Source organism: Nannospalax galili, unplaced genomic scaffold, assembly GCF_000622305.1.
Source record: "Nannospalax galili isolate Female #2095 unplaced genomic scaffold, S.galili_v1.0 scaffold18, whole genome shotgun sequence".
NCBI lineage: Eukaryota > Metazoa > Chordata > Mammalia > Rodentia > Spalacidae > Nannospalax > Nannospalax galili.
In genome coordinates this window covers 10,625,658-10,630,096 of record NW_008346548.1, presented here as the reverse complement: position 1 = coordinate 10,630,096, position 4,439 = coordinate 10,625,658, and the positions used below count along the sequence as shown (strand labels likewise).

The window sequence follows — 4,439 nt, the reverse complement described above, 5'->3', positions numbered from 1 at the left end:
TATATGGATATTAAAATAAGTGATGGGGAAAAAAACCTGAAAACGTAAGTGCTTACAATATTAAATGGAAAATTTTACATTTGAATCATATAAAATATTTCATTATGAGCAAGAATCAAACATATTTTCTTTTTTTTTTTTTTTTTTTTTTTTTTGGTCTGATTGTTAGCCCAAAGTATGACTGTCTACTAGTGGAATTTTAAGCAGCGTGGGCAAAAGTGTTTGTAAGTAAGGAAGCATACTGGTACTAACTTCAAAGGAATTTCTGCATATTCTAAAATGTTAATGTTCTAATAGTCTGATTTCTAAAACAGATGTATTCTAGAAAAGTCTGGAATTGTGTAGAATGAAGCCCTGAAGGGTAACTGAGGCACAGAGGGGAAGCTGACTGGACTGGATATATCTGCAGGCCTCCCAAAGGCTCTTGGTGCCCTGGTATTCTACTGACCTTACCAATAGTCAAGAGAGACCTGGCATAGTCCTGAGGCCAGCAGCCTGCCCAAGGGCAGCAGTCTTTCTACATCAGGTGTACAACCTGGACTTTCTTCGGAACCTCTGTTTTTCCACTCTGTGATTCCAACTTTTCTGGGTTTTCTCCTGATCTTAGAGACTCCTCCTTACATAGGAAACAACCACCACGTCTGTTCCAGCCAATGGAACTTGTTTTGGGTAGACTGGCTGGCATTATAGACATGTGCCACCACACCTAGCCTTTATATGGGTGCTGGGGACCTAAACTCAGGTCTCGTGCTTGAACAGCAAGAGTTTTACCCACTGAGTCATCTCCCAGTTCCTCCTTTTTGTCTTTAAATCTAAATTCCTGTACTGTGTTGAAGGATAAAATTCATTTGTCCAGCTCCACTCATCATCTCAAGCACCTTCCTAATGTACACTAAGACCCCCATCCTGCTTACAAGTCCTTAGATGCACCACCTAGTGGACATCTATACCAACTCTACCCTCAAGGTGTTCAGCAGAGGGTGGAACTGGGCCTGTAAACATGTCAATATCATGTGACAGGTTAGGACAGTATATAAGCAAGCTGTCCTGGGAGCAGAGGAGGGACTGCCTACCAGTCTTAGGATTTGGAGAGGGGCATCAGACAGGGCTTCACTCTGGTGCTGTTAATTTGTGGAAGGAAAAGATGTAATGTCTATAGAGGCACACAGAGCAGTTCAGGAGCTGGGTGACATGGGGAAGTGGTGCATGATAAGCTTGTGGACAGCTTTCAGTGAGGGTGGATCAAATGAGCATAGGAAGGGCAGGTTTGAGGGCAAGGGGGGCAAGTTGGGGCAAAGGGGGGACCATCTGCACAAAGGTAGTAGTAAGAGAATGTAGAAGAAGAGACAAATGTGGAAAGAACACCACTCTTGGGAAGTTTGAGGGACAGTCATCCTACTGTGAGAAAACACAAGGAACATCAAGTCACTTGGGAGATGACCTTAGTTTTAGACAAAGGGAATCAGGGTATGGGTGTGTCCCAAGAGTATCCAAGGGCAGGGGAAAACTTGGAACTGGAAGGGAGGCAAGGGCTGAAGACAGATTTCAGAAATATCTTAGGGATATAATGTTTATCCTTTGGACTTAGCAAATCTACTTGTAGGAATTTCTCCTAAGGCTGTTAATTAATGATGCTTGTGGAGATTTGTCTATAAAAATGCTCATCGTTCATAACAGTAGAAGAGTGAAAGCACTTTATGAAACTGCTGAAAGGGAATGTTTAACAACAGGGTACTGGTTAAGCCAAGTTACTCTATATTCATGCAATGGGTATTTTAACAATAAAATGGACATTTGCCAGGTGTAGTATTACACAGCTGTAATCCTAGCCCTTAGGAGGCTGAGGCAGGAGGATCATAAGTTCAAGGCCTGCCTGAGGTACACAATGAGAACTTGTTTCAAAAATAAAATGTTTACTGACATGGAAAAATTTTGCTAAGAGGTAAAAGCATACTCTAAAGCAAGTTATAGAATATAAGTCACAGCTGTTATTCTTTAAGAAAAAAATATTAAGACCTTAGAGCTGATTCCTTCTAAATGGTAGGATCATGGATGTTTTTCTTTCTTTTTTAGTTTTTTTCTGCATTAATCATACATGGCTTTTAAGATTTTTTTTAATTGAAAGCAATTAGAATAATCATTCAGTGGTAGAGTGCTTGCCTACCATGTAGGAAGCCCTGGTTTCAACGCCCACACCCCCAGTAGTGAAAGGGAAGGGGTGGGGGAAAGAATGATCTTGGGAGAGCTAGGGGAATGAGAAAACCATCAAGAATGGAAGCTTGACCAATAGCTCTGCTGTCTCTGCCTGTCTGGCTTCTGTGCGTGCAGGTGGCTGTCTCCAGTGTCCCTTCCATATTGTATTTGCCACATGGCTACATGGTAGAGAACATGGACCAGACACTGTATTCTTTAAGTTACTAAGACACTGTATTCTCATCTTTATACTAGAGTGATTAACACTGTGCTCAAAATGGTTATGTAAAGTGAAATCAAATTTACAAGAGGCCATTGATTTAGATTGAGATCCTACACTAGTCCCAATAAAACTAATCAAACTGGAGTTGCTTGTGCTAAAGTTCCAGGCCAGGCCACCAGGCCACACTAAATGATGAACCATTTAGTTCATCTGACCCTCCAAGAAATTAAGAGGCTGAAAGAGAATACAAGGAGCGAACTTGCCAAGCTCAGCTGGCATCATAAGGAAGTCCTTTCTGATTTCACCTTTCCAATGGAAGTAGCTTTAAAATTATCTATGCACTCTGTTCTGTCTCTGTATCTTCAGCCATTTTTTTTTTTGTCTAGAAAGTCAGCATCCTCAGTTCAGTTCAGAGGACCATTCAGTCTTGAATCACAAATCAAAGTCAATTAAGATCTTGATTAAATATGTTGTAGTTAGCTTTCGACACTGACAACAAAATGCAATACCAAGAAGCTTAATAAATATTCCTCATCTTGCTGTTTACTCTTCCTTCTCTGCTAGACCCAGATTTGGCCTCAGCATCTTTTTGGCCCTCACAACAGGAATCGGTGCCTTTCTCTGATCACTGATTACTCTTGGGAATCTTGTTCAACACTGAACCTGGCTGAGCTGGAGATGCTGGCCAGCCCTCCCACTCCCCGAACCCACCCACCATGACTGTAAGTTCCAGGTCCAACCTTTTCTGATAGTACCCAGCACAGTGCTTGGTACATTGGAGCACACTAGGGTTTTGTTGACTAAGTTTATGTTGCTTTTTACCACTTAGCTAATCATGGATTACTCAAAGGCTGGATGATTACTCAAGAGCTAGTTTACTCAGATCTTTTGGAATTTTTCTCCTCCCAATTTGTAGCTCTGGCAAGGTTTATCTTCCAGTCCACAAAGAGATGACCAGCAGAGAGAGAAGGCAGCTCCAGCAGACCTTTTGGTTCCTTGTCAGCTTTGGGGGAGAGGGCTGAAGGATGAAGACAGGGAAGGCTTATGGGTCACCCTTTCTCAGTAGGAGACTGCTAGGACCCCAGAAGGACAGCTTAGGGACCAAGAGAGATGAAGAGGGACATAGTCTTGTCCACCCCTGCCTTTTGTCCAGTGGTCCTGGGAAGGAGTCTCTATTCATTCTTGCTTCTTGGACTGGCAAGGAGACTGCCTTGTCCATGGGCTCGCTAGGTGAAGGAGGCAGCCTGTTACTTAAGATCTTTGGATTGCAGGTTAGGGGACCTGTGTGATCTATGGCAAATTGGAGAAGTTCTTGGAGCCACGGTTTCCACTTCTATAAATAGGGACTAACCACTGCCCTTGTCCCCTGTCACAGCGCAAGGTTGCGAGAATCAAATGAGATTTTAAAAGTACAGGCAATGAGCTCCTTATAAAAGCCAGGTGTTCCCAGCATTGTCCGTGGGGTTTTCTCTAGGTAACTGTCCACCAAAGCGGTTCTGTCTGCCCCACCCCTGCATCGGCCTCACCCACACTGCATCTCCATCTTTTCCATGGCTTTCTTCCTGCGCCTCAGAGACCTTCACTCTCAGCATTTCCCTGGTCCATTTCCGGGTCTGGCTCTGGGCCCCTCGGACCTCTCCAGGGACTCCGTCTCCAGTTCCTTGCAGCAGTCGCGGCCCGGGCGCCCCCTACTCGGCGCGCCCTCCTTTGGCACGGCCGCCCGGCCACAGAATCGCCCAATAAGAACACTGGACTCGAGTCTGACAGCTCTGGAAGCGGCCAATCGAGCCGGCCCAGGGAAGGGGGGCGCAGCACCGTAACTGAAGTTGGGTTGAATGGGGGTGGGGGAGTAAAGGGGAATAAAAAGAGGGGCGGTAGGACTGGGGGTGTAGAGTTCGCCTGGGGGCAGGATCACTGTCACCCTGGTCGCACGAAGGAACTACGGGTGGACCTGATCGAGGCTCCAGAAAGGGAGGGGAGCAGTGAGTGAGAATTTTAGGTGAGGAAGGGCGGCGACGGCGGG

At 45.1% G+C, this 4,439-nt stretch overlaps 1 pseudogene; it reads right to left on the bottom strand.

The window, feature by feature from the left end:
- The window catches only part of LOC103741990, a 13,924-nt pseudogene extending 9,509 nt beyond the window's left edge, over positions 1-4,415 (bottom strand).
- Positions 4,416-4,439: the final 24 nt, after the last annotated feature.